The 12720-nt window shown below is 46.1% G+C and overlaps 1 protein-coding gene across 2 annotated transcripts in view; it reads right to left on the bottom strand.

The window, feature by feature from the left end:
- The window catches only part of LCLAT1 (lysocardiolipin acyltransferase 1), a 200259-nt gene extending 188596 nt beyond the window's left edge, over positions 1–11663 (bottom strand). Inside the window, exon 1 of one of the 2 annotated variants that reach the window (XM_074949144.1) lies at positions 11489–11663. The gene's annotated coding sequence lies outside the window, so the exon portion shown is untranslated. Of the gene's footprint in view, positions 1–11036; positions 11083–11488 lie in introns of those variants that run through there. The other variant, XM_074949147.1, reaches the window with a different exon arrangement.
- Between the last annotated feature and the right edge of the window lie 1057 nt (positions 11664–12720).

Raw genomic sequence — 12720 nt, 5'->3', positions numbered from 1 at the left:
GCACACGCCAGCTACACGCTCCAGACGCACTCTGGCCTGGCACAGGCAGGAGATATTGGATCTCCTGGTCCTCAGGGAGAAAAGGCTGCGCAAGGCACAACTACAAACCAGACAGAAATGAGGACATCTGCAAGCAAACCACATGGGAGATGTAGGAGAAGGGGACTGACGGGGATCAGCAACAGCGCCGCATGAAAGTGAAGGAACTGAAGCAGGCATACCATAAGACCAGAAAGGCCAAAAGTCAACCCAGTGCCAAGCCACAGACCTACCGCTTTTACGGAGAGCTGCATGCCATACTTGGAGGAGAGCCCACCACCATACTGGAGACCACCGCGGATATCTCCAAGGGCAAAAACTCCTGCTATGAACAGCAAGGACAAGGAGAAGGGACATGGGACTAGGGGTTCCAGCTATGCTGCAAGCCAGGACCTGTTTGTGACTCCACTGCAGTCCAGTCAGTCAAGCATGGTACCTTGGAGGACCCTTCAGGTAAGTGTGTAAATGCATCATTCTAATGGGAGATACACTCAGCTACCCACTTTTTATTAGAAAAAGTAGAGGTATAACAAAGGGAGGTAGCATTATCAGCTTTTCATTCCCCTGTACAGTTAGGCAGGGAGGGCCATGTGGAGCAGCTTGTTTATGTACACAGCGATGTCCCTTGAATCTTCCTGAGAGATCTCAATGAAACTTTCATGGAGGCACTCTGCAATCCTCTCCCAATGGTTTTAGGAATGGCAGCCTTATCTCTTCCTCCATGGTTGGACACTTTCCCATACCAGCTGGCGATAACTTTGGCAGGCACCATTGTGGTACACAGAAGAGCAGTATTTGGGCCCAGACTGCTTTGGGATGCCAGCAGAACCTGTACTTTCTATGGCTTTGTTACCCTCGGGATTCATATGTTAGCTAAAACCACCTCGGCTTATAAACAATGGTACCAGCTGCGATGGGTTGGATCACATAAACCCCCTTGGGACTGTCAACCGACCTGCCAAGACAACTTCTGACCCTGCTTTCCCTGCCAGCTTGGGACTCCAGCACCCTGTCTTGTTGAGCCAGACATGCCAGTCTGCTCCAACACACACCCAGGGTCTGAACCACATGCCCCAAAGCTGCATACTTAACTGAAAGCAACTTAAGAAGGGTTCCTGTCTTTAACACTCAGATGCCCAACTCCCAATGGGGTCCAAACCCCAAATAAATCCATTTTACCCTGTATAAAGCTTATACAGGGCAAACTCATAAATTGTTCGCCCCCTATAACACTGATAGAGAGATGTACACAGCTGTTTGCTTCCCCCCCCCCCCCAGATATTAATACATACTCTGGGTTAATTAATAAGTAAAAAGTGATTTTATTAAATACGGGAAGTAGGATTTAATTGGTTCCAAGTAGTGACAGACAGAACAAAGTGAATTACCAAGCAAAATAAAACAAAGCATGCAAGTCTAAGCCTAGTACAATAATAAAACCAAATACAGATAAAATCTCACCCTCAGAGATGTTTCAATAAGTTTCTTTCACAGACTGGACGCTTTCCTAGTCTGGGCATAACCCTTTCCCCGGTACAGCCCTTGTTCCAGCTCAGATGGTAGCTAGGGGATTTCTCATGATGGCTGCCCCTTTATTCTGTTCCACCCACTTATATATCTTTTGCATAAGGTGGGAATCCTTTGTCCCTGTGGGTTCCCACCCTTCCTTCTCAATGGAAAAGCACCTGGTTAAAGATGGATTCCAGTTCCGGTGACATGATCACATGTCACTGTTAGACTTCATTACCCACTTGCCAGCACACACATATACAGGAAGACTTACAAGTAAAACAGACCATCTACAGTCAATTGTCCTGGTTAATGGGAGCCATTAAGATTCCAAACCACCATTAATGGCCCACACTTTGCATAACTACAATAGGACCTCAGAGGTATATTTCGTATTTCTAGTTTCAGATACATTTATACAAATAGGATGACCACACTCAGTAGATTATAAGCTTTGTAATGATACCTTACAAGAGACTTTTTGCATGAAGCATATTCCAATTACATTATAGTCACACTCTGTATGATTTTATAAAAATATGCTAATGAGTGCAACGTCACACCAGTATACAGTGCCATTATCCTATATGCATCGTTTCATGAAACCATGCAATACTCTCCTCATTTCCCTCACCCTGGCAGGCAATACTCACTCTGACTAGTGGTGAGTGGTTCAGCACAAAAGCAATCCAAAGCAGAAGTGTCAAGAAGCAGGTCTTATTTAAAACTTTAGGGAGCAAGGAAGGGAGTTCTGAACCTTAACTTTTGCTTTCCATAATGACTATACTAACAATGGTACCGCTGTGTGTATTACCCGTGGCTGATGCCATTGTGGTTCCTCCACACCTGCACAACGCCTAAACCATATGAGGAAGAGAAAGAACTCAGGATGACATGTTCAATGAGATCTTACAAGCCACTGCTGCATCACACTGTGAGTAAAAGGCCTGGAGGCCACCAGTCAGTGCTCAGTTTTCAGGCCCAGAAGAGGGTCTCCACCACTCCAGTTGCTCTGTGAACACTACCAACTACCTTGAACTGATTTTCGCTATTTCCCACAGCAATCCATCCTCCACAAAAAAGTCATGTTCCCTGCTGATGCGGTTCTTCTTGCAGCTCTACCAGTACCAGAGGATCATGTACCCTGAGCTTGACAATAGTGCAGAGCTGTGCAGGTTCCATGTTTCTCTCACAGATGGTGGACAGCAAGGAAGGCTGTGCAGGTTCATGGGATTTTTTAGAAAGGTTCAAAAATTATTTCTAGTTTTCTTGCATAAACAACACCCCGATTCTTATGAAAGGTGCCATGGACTCTTTAAAACAGATCATAGTTGCTTGGAGTGACTAAATGTCAAAGGGGGGGAAAAAACAGCATTTCCAGCAGCATACCGCCCCGTTTTCATAATGGAAGAACTAGGAGGTAAGAGTGCCACATACTGAATCACCAATATCACTTATGGCAACGTCTATATGTTCTTTGAAGGTCACCTATCTGAGAGCTAATCCTGATTGTCTGGTAAACTCACAACATAAGCTGAAATAACAACTGCAGTGTTTTCTAATGGTTGGCAAGGGTGTTGAAAGGGTATTGACAGAGCTGAAGGACAGGGAAGATTGTGAAAAGCCTGTCCACACTGGACCAGCTTTAAGTCAACAGTATTAGGCCCCCACCTTCACAAGCAGCAAATTCACCTTAGTTTCTTTTTTGTCTATTTCTGAATTGTGGACTCTACAATTAAGCATAAAAGTTTGTCATCTTTTTTACTGGTGCAAGAATATAAATTGATTATCAACAAATTCTAAAGGTTTTATTGCTGAACAATTCTATAATAAATGTCCTTCTGCAGAGACTATGTCATCACAGGAGGATTTTTTTAATGCGCCAGAAGGACTAGTCACAGCAAATTTCAACTTCAGTTACCACTATGCTTGTATTGAGTCAGCAACAAGTTAAATGTTATTTTAGGAGAATTCTAAGTGGGGAAAAAAAGATACATGAAGATTTACTTAGGTTTTTCATTATAAAAAAAACTCAAACCACACAAAACTCACTAAAGATTCATCCAGTATAAATGCTAGAAAAAGCATGAATCAATGAGACAACTAAATCTAATGTATGCCCTTTTAAGTACAGATAATATCAATCGTTTGGGTATATTTACAACTTTAGAAACAAATACCAAAAACTCATCAACTGCCAAATGGATGCTGCTGCTACTGCTTTGGAAGCAGAATGGTCCCAGTTCTTCAGAACGTTCATGTTCAATCATTATTTTGGCAGTTGCCAAAATTTTCCTGAGGAACATAACTGACAGAAAGGAAATAAAGATTAGCAGTTTACAACTCAGCTAAACCTACACAGAATTTCATGGGACAAAGAAAAGGCAGCCCTCTGGCTAGAGAAGTTTCTTCATGACAACTTTCAAAGTGCCACTGCAAATACTAGAAGTGTTAGAGTTTCTCAAAAAATGTTCAAAAAATATTTTATAATGGGAACTAGCTGGCAATCAAAATATAAGGGGAGGTCACGGATTCTGTGACTTTCCGTGACCTCCATGACCTCTGCAGTAGCTGATGCAGCTGGCTCAGGGGCTGCACAAGCCGGGCAGCTCCTGGGCCAGCAGAAGCAGCAGTTTGGGTGCATGGGAGGGGGCTCAGGGCTGGGGCAGGGGATTGGGCTGCAGGGTGGTGCTTACCTGGGGGGGAGGGGTCCCCAACTCCCACCAGCATGCCCCTGCAGCTCCTAGGCTGCGGTTCCCGGCCACTGGGAGCTGCGGAACCGGCACTTGGGGCGGGAGCAGCACACTGAGCTCCCCTGGCCACACCTCCTCCTAGAAGTTGCAGGGACATGGTGGTCAGAGCTGGGTAGGAACCGTGCCAGCCCCACCTCTCCCCAGGTGATGGCCCAGGGGGTCCTGGGCCATCACCCACCTCTCCCCCCCAGCACCAGCATCCCTGGCGCCCCCAGACACACACACCCCCAAGCACCCATGGCTCCCAGCCCAAGCTTTAGTTAGGGGTATATAGTAAAAGTCATGGACAGGTCACGGGCCATGAATTTTTGTTTACTCCCCTTGACCTGTCCGTGACTTTTACTAAAAATATCCATGACTAAAACGTAGCCTTAGTTATAATTAATACTGTTGAGCCTAGGGCTGAGTATTTGTAGTATTATTCAAAAGCAACAAGAGTGACACTGGAAATATGCAAACAAAAGTCAAGAAACTATCGGTAAGTCTACACTAGAAACATAAGTCGACCTACATTAGGCTGACTTGCAGCCACCACAGTAATTACTAGAGTGATGCATGTCCACACTACCCTCCTTGGGTAGGTGGTGAACATCCTGACCAGAAGCACTTCCACCAACCTAAGAGGGGCAGTGTGGGGAGCTAAGAGCCAGGTCTCTCAGCTCAGCTGGCAGCTCCCTGTCAGGAGCCTGTCTGTCCCCTGTCAGGAGCCTGTCTGTCCCACAGACTCCCAGTGGGCTGCCTCCCCCTGAACATTTCCCGCCTGGAGGTGGGAGAAGCCGCCCAGAGTTTCTTGCCTTTGGTGAGTGGGGTCCAGCTGCCCCCCTCCCTCTGCTACCTGGTGGGAGCTGAGCAGCCTTGTCAATTTCACGACTCTGAGCTGTGAAAGGGCTTCTTACCCTGGCTCCTGCCATGAAATTGACAGGACAGCCAACAGCCCAAGTAAGTAATGCAGGGTCTACACAGACACTGCGTCGCCCTAACTACACCAACATAAGCCCTACGCCTCTCGTGGAGGTGGAGTTATGACCGTGTAGTAGGGAACGTATATTGGCAGGACAAGGCAGTACTGTAGACACTGACATAATTAGGTTAAAGTAAGCTGCCTTATGTCAACCTAACTGTGTAGTGTAGACCAGCCCTGAATCAGGTTCCACCATAATTTAATGATGCTGCACCACTTACAACTGTAAATGTTGCAATGATTAATTTGATATGTTAGATCATGTTTAATGTAGGATAGAATTGGTTTAGGTTGACACTTCTCTGCTATTGTTGATGTTAAATAAGATCTCACCTTTTTGCAAGATGGTCGATATCAAGAGCAAACTCAGATTAGAATTATTTAGCTGCGTTTAAGAATGTATACTTCAGGAGAAGGGCTTCTTTGCATGTAAGTTTTCCAAACACTCTACTGTATGAAATGGGGCAAACAGCTTTATACATTCTCAAAGCCACACTTCAGTTTCTTAAAGGTTTACAATAGAGTCCTATGTTTCTTATAAAGGGAAAGAATGAAATCAAGTGTCAGCAGTATATGGTAACTAAAGGGGTGTGTGTCTGTCTGTGTGAAAATAAACCAGAGTCTCCAGAATTAATCTTTGAGGAACTGCTATATTACCAAGCAGAAAGCCAGACCACGAGATTTACATGTACCCGCTGTTTTCAGATACTCTTGAACTTGCAACTCAATCTTGTAGCCTTTTGATTAGCAGATCAACTATAAAATGCTTTAGTTACAACAAATAAAGCAGACGCAGCACATATTTATTGATTTGTTGCCCATAACAAAACATTGTTTATAAATTCAACTTCCCAAACTAATGACTCATTTTTAGGATCTAAATACTACCACTTTTTACAAAATCAGATTCCAAAAGTTATTTAAATTTCTTATGAAACTAACCAAAGCCATACCTATTACTGACAAATTTGCAATTTATCACCACCAGTTTCATAAGAAAACAGAATGGAAATAATTCTTAACTCTCAGAAGGTACTGTAAGGTGTAAATTAAGTTTTGCAGAGATATAAGGCCATATGGGTCCAATTTTCAGAGGTAGCGAGCAGCTGCTCTTACTGACTTCATCTGTACATGATGCCGACTTCCCCGTGACTCTAGCCTGAAAAAAAAAAATCTGGCCCAAACTATACAGCGAATTCATGTCAAATCTGCAAATAGTTTTGGCTGATCCAAAACTGCATTTTTCAACAAATAAACTGCAAAAAATTTCACACAGCTCTATTTAGGAGATTAACTGTAATGGGCATCCAGGTTTAAAAAAATATCTTGGCCCTATTTACTACTGATGCCATTTTCTTACATTTCACTTGGTTTGAATAGTAAAACTAGTCCATTCATTTATGGTTAGTTTCACTTCATGTTCTCAAGCAGTAGAGCAGAGGTGGGCAAACTACGGCCCGCGGGCCACATCCAGGACCGTCCTGTCTGGCCCTTGAGCTCCCGGCCAGGGAGGCGAGCCCCCGACTCCTCCCAAGCTGTCCCCCGTCCCCCGCAGCCTCAGCTCGCCGTGCTGCCAGCGCTCTGGGCAGTGGGGCTTTGAGCTCCTACCGGGTAGTGCAGCTGACTCCAGCTGGGCAGTGCAGCCACCAGTCCTGCTGCTCTGAGCAGTATGGTGAAGGGGCAGGGAGCGGCCGGGGAGGGTGGCAGGGGGGAGAAAGGCACAGCCTTCCCTACCCGACCCTCCATACAGTTTCGGAACTCCAATGTGGCCCTCAGGCCAAAAAATTTGCCCACCCCTGCAGTAGTGCAAAGACAAAGTGTTAGGTCCACAAGCAGTGGTGGGCAATGTCTAAAGGTTTTGTAAATTTTGTTTTAAATACACAGAAACCCAAGAATTTTAATCTGAAGTGTTTTTTCTTCTTCATCACCTCTGCACACACCACAACACACACACACCCACGCAGAGCTGGGATACAGAGAGACCTGTGCTCCAAGAGAGCCTCTCCTCCTTGGAGAAGTCAGGGGAAGCTGACTTCGGGAAGGTCCTGAGAAGATTTCTTCTCATTTTACAAGTAATATGCAACAAGCTACCCAAGCATTCCTTAATGCCCCACAAGTCTATTGTGTCTTCAGTCTTGCTGGCTTGCATCACACTGCATTCAGGAGAGAATAGGAAATAAGTGCATATACAGTAGAACCTCAGAGTTACAGACACCTCGGGAAAGGAGATTGTTCATAACTCTGAAATGTTCGTAACTCTGAACAAAACATTATGGTTGATCTTTCTAAAGTTTACAACTGAACACTGACTTAACAAGCTTTGAAATTTTACTATGCAGAAGAAAAATGCTGCTTTTAGCCACCTTAATTTAAATGAAACAAGCACAGAAACACTTTCCAAACCTTGTCATGTTTTTTTTTTTTTTAAACTTTCGTTTTTTGGTTTTTTTTAGTAGTTTATATTTAACAATACTCTGGTTGGTTGGGTATTTTTGGGTCTCTGCTGCTGCCTGATTGAATACTTCCAGTTCCAAACGAGGCGTGTGGTTGACCAGTCAGTTCGTAATTCTGGTGTTCGTAACTCTGAGGTTCTACTGTAGGTTTTCCTGCAGCTATAAAGAGTTCAATTTGCCCTGATAGGAGAGAGGTTGTGGCCTTTTTTGCTTTTTTATAATGTAGAAAAAAAGATTTTCCCTACCCCAAAAAAAACACTAAGCATGTGCACAGTGAATGAGTTTTTACTCATAGGTACCATGAGAGAACTGTGAGCAGTGGCTACTTATCCAGAAACAACAGTGCATCTGGTCACCTTTGGAATATTTTATTCATGATCCTTAGGGCTAGAAACTTGTTTTTCAATGAAGGCTTACATTGATGGCTTTTTCTCAAATTTTCCCATACCATCATTGGTGTGCAGACTTTTTTCAAGACCTGCCAAATCATTTAGAAGACAAAACTAAAACATTTTATGGACCGAACGCCATGGTTCCACATTTAAGGCAGCAACTGGGATGTTATGAGTCCTACCCCTCCGCTGCATACACACAAACACAAGGTCCATTGTCATCAGTAGGACTTTGATTTTATCAGGTAAAATCTCTAAAGATATTCTTGCCGAGCATCTCAAGCTTCTCTTAGCTCCTAACACTGAGCAGACTGTGCATGCACCATCCCTAAACAGTAACGGACTAAGTCATCTCCAGCCCAGGGCTAATGCTGGACTTTCCTTGACCAGGATAGAGATGGACAGTGGAACTGATGCTCAGTTCCTTACCCCTTTCCTCCCAACCTCTCACCCGCAGTGTCCAGACAGCATAGAAGAAGCAAATCACAGAGTTTAATACAGAATACATAAAAGTCAGATAGCGGGAGGGCGATAGCAGATTGAGAAAAGAAGTGTCTTGAGACTTCGGGGGTGGGGAGAGAAACACGGACTAGCTGGGCAAAGACACTGGAAAGGAGGAGGCAATAAGGGGTAGGAAGGGAAACCAAGAAGAGGCTGGGACTAAGAGCTGTGAGGGGAATCGGGGTGGACGGAACACAGAGTAGGAACCAGAGATGGAGAGGCATTTGGACTAGGAACCAGCATAGGGGAACAGGGGTGGGGGAATCTTTAATTACCTGATCGCATACTTACTGCCCCCCACGGGACCCCATCTCATTCAGTGCACAGGATGGACCTTCTCTGAGGATAAATCAGTCTCCTTCACTACACCTGATCTCTAGGCCCTCAGTCTCATATATTGCATAAGCTGGAAGGTGTGTGCTATTTGTTCCACTGGAGCAGGTGGGTCTAGGCCCAACCATAAGTAAAGGCTTGCCCCCTCAATTAAGAGGGAGGAACCACTGTGCCCAAGCCACGATTCATTTCTTGGGACAACAAGAGAAAAAATAGGATCAGGACTGAAAGTCATACGGTAAAAATCAGGGATCCAGAGGGGGACACCAAGCAGAGAAGCCCAGACAGCACCCACTGCCCCTCAAAGGCATTCAAGGAGTCAGTGGACACTGCTCAGACAAACTCTGCTTGGAGATGTGAGCAGAAACAGGCTCTGCAGTCACAGAGTATCCCCCTCTCCCCGTCCAGGTTTCCTCCGCCTGGAGTGCTGGATGACCATCTTGGTTAGTGCCCGGAGAAGCCTGACGAGGAGTTCCCACAATTTTGTGGGGCCACAGCTAGGGTGCGAATATGAGCTGTTGGAAGGTTTGCAGTGAATGAGGCAGGAGATTGCAGGAACAGAAAGGACAGTCTCATAGGTAAGCCAATTGAATAATGCACTGGAGAACTAGAGTCTATCCCTTTCTGTGACAGAGTTCCTATGTGATGATGGGCAAGTTTCTCAAACCAAACTTTTCACAGGTAGTCACTAACTGTGTAGCTCATTTTCTGGATGCCTAACATGAGACACTAGCGTCTGATTTGCAGAAGTGCTGAGCACTCACAGAAGCAACTGAAGTTAATTAGTGGTGTGCTTTGAACATTAAGTGCTATATAATGCTCAGTGTTAGGAAAAAGTCAAGTCCTGGGTATCTCAAATCCGGTACTCAAAAGGAGTGGAAACTTTTCACCTTAATCTCTGTGCCTCAGCTCCCCACCTATAAAACAGGGATAATACTACCCCATCCTCACAGAGGAGTTGTGACGATGAATTCATTAATGTTTGTGAATCACTCAGATACTACAGTGACAAACACCACAGAAAAGCCTACAAGGAAATTAATTGCGTCTTCAGAGCAGGATTTGGATGAAGCATAGTGAATAAGGCTTCAGGCCACACACTGAACAGTGAAGTTAAAACAAAATATTCAGTTGCTGCTCACTGAATAAGAACCTTCCATCCTGTGCACTGTATAAGGGAGGGGTCCTGTGGAAAAAATAGTATGTGATCATGTACTTAAAACTGTATCATAATACATATGCACAAGGGGGGCTGAATTAAAGTTGCACATTAATACTGGCATTTCTTAACTTCTGAGTGATTGACTTTGCAACCTTAACAACATTTTCAACAGTTTTTATGTGTTTAACAGAAGTAGCTGTTTTAAATGCTTTATTTGTTTTGGGACCAGATTAGCACTCCTCACACACAAAAACCCAGTCAGTGGAGATTTCACAAGTGAGCAGAACTAAATGAATAACTGTCATAGTATTCAAGAAATTTTTCTCTTCCGTGTTGGTATGTGTAAGGCAACACAAACGTGGGAAACTGTAACTCATCTCTATATATACTGTAAATCACAATCAGTGCTTTTAATTCATTTGGAAGAACAGACGTTATAAAAAAAGATTGTAAACCTAAAACTTCAATTTATTCCCATAAACTACAGTCAGAAATAAGAATATTAAAATGAAAGGGTTTTTGTTTTTTTAATTTCATAAATATAGACTATATCCCCATTTAATGTCAAGCTCTCTCCTTCAACATTCCTTCATTTGGTGTCTCTGTAGGTTGCAGCCTTCCTAAAGAGAAAGTGCCTAAAGGAAAATATGTCTGCAGATAAGAGGATTAAGTAGACAGTAATTATAAATTAATAGATGAAAACTAAGAGGATAAAAAGAATCAAGTACAAGGGGAAATCTGGATGATAGGACATATGACTAAAATACTAAGGAAACAAATAAACTCAGCAATTAGACACCTACCTGGAAATACACTCTCTGATGCTAAAGTTTGTCTGCTTATCACAGACAAACTGCTTACGGCTGTACAAAACACAGAAGTACCAGCCCCTCAGTCTACTAAATTTACAAAAACCGCAAAAACTCAACCTACCACAGAGATTTAGCATGAAGTCCAAAAAGTTTTAAGAATTTATTATAAAAACCCAGGCTGCGTAAAAACTGACGACAAAACCAGCAGCGAATACACAGTAAGACTGTGTAGATCAAGCCTCCCGCCACGGAGCCCAACTCCAGAGGGCTGTTTCCCCAGGGCAACACCACCCGCGAGTCACTCGGGCGCACGCCAAGAGCATGACAGGCGCGCGGCCGAACAAAGCCTGCAGCGGAGGCCAGCCGAGCGCGGGGAGAGGAGCACCCGGGGGCCGGGCGCGGGGGTCTCCCGCTAGGTGTGTCAGCGTCCGCGGCGCAGCGGGACCGGGGGCGGGGCAGACGTGCCAGACCACGCAGCAGCGGGGCCCCGCGAAGCGGCGCCGCTCTGGGAGCAGGGGCAGCGAGGAACGCCCCGCAGCACCGGCCCCAATTCCGGGCGGGGCGCTCCCTTACCTGCGCCGCGGCAGCGGGAGGAGGCCGCAGCCCCCGGGGCTCCCCGCCCCCTTCACACCCTCGCAGCCGGAGGCTCAACCCCTCATGGAGCCGGGGGCCTGGTGACAGCGGCCGGGCCGCCGCGGTGCGGGGGAGACTTGCCAGGCCGCCGCCATCTTCCCCGAGATCACCCCTGACCTCCGACCTCTTCCCAAAGGTCACTTCCGGGTCACTTGTGCCAGATGTGGTCTTCCACTTTCCCTCCTTAAAGGGACAGCGCCCAGCTCGCGGGCCAGGCGGCCACCCACCGCGTGCTGCTAACACCCAAGTGCTGACACATGCCGAGCCTGGCCCTCCTCTCCCGGCCCCCGCAACAGACCTGGGCCTGGCTTAAAAGTGATCAAGAGACTTGTCAGAAACAACACTCCGGGCGCTGTTTATATTTGCCTTTGGGGGCCTTGGGCGGGGGGTCACCGTTTCCCGCTTTTCTCCACAGCCATCATGGGCTCCACCCGTATTTATTTTACATGCAAGCTGGGAGTCTCACGTCATCCCCTGACTCCAGACGGTGGGGCTTTAGGAAAATCACCCAACGCCGCAAGACTCCCCCTCAAATCACAAGAGTTGGCAATGCAGCCTCAATATAAAAAACGGAGACACTGGTACTGCCGGGGATAGATTTCTATGGGCATGGGGGAGGAGGGGAGAGAAAAGTGTTGCCTTTCTTTCCACTCAGCAGAATGGCACATTCAGACCCAAACTTCCCTGCCATGCTGTGGATTTGACGGTCCAAACAAGCCCAGGTTTATGGATTTGGATGGCAGGGCCCAGATGCTCAGAGGCTTTTAGGTTCATAGATGCCAACCGGGCAGCCCTGCAGATCAACTCATCCCCCTCCACTCCCAGCCCTCCCACCCACCAGTGGGCCCCACTAATCTGTAGCTCCTCCCAGCACCTCCTGCCCCCCACGATCAGCTGATCAGCAGAGGGGAAGAGGTGCTGGGGAGAGGGGGAGGAGCAGAGGCAGGGGAGGGGACAAGAAGGGGCAGGGGTAGAGCTTGGGGGAAGAGGTGGAGTGGGGCAGGGTGGGGATCAAGCAGCCCTCGGGGACCTGGGGAACTCGGCGCCTCTGTTTAGGTTCCTAACTTCCACTGAAATAAATTGAAATAAATGGAAGTTAGGAGCCTAAATACCTTTGAGGATCTGGGCCTATGAGACTTCTGTGAGGATATTAGGATGGCAACCCCAAGACA

The sequence above is a fragment of the Natator depressus genome, chromosome 3 (genome assembly GCF_965152275.1).
Source record: "Natator depressus isolate rNatDep1 chromosome 3, rNatDep2.hap1, whole genome shotgun sequence".
In the NCBI taxonomy this organism is placed as follows: Eukaryota; Metazoa; Chordata; order Testudines; family Cheloniidae; genus Natator; species Natator depressus.
Note: the sequence above shows the minus strand (reverse complement) of the source record. Positions and strands in the feature narration are given on the sequence as shown.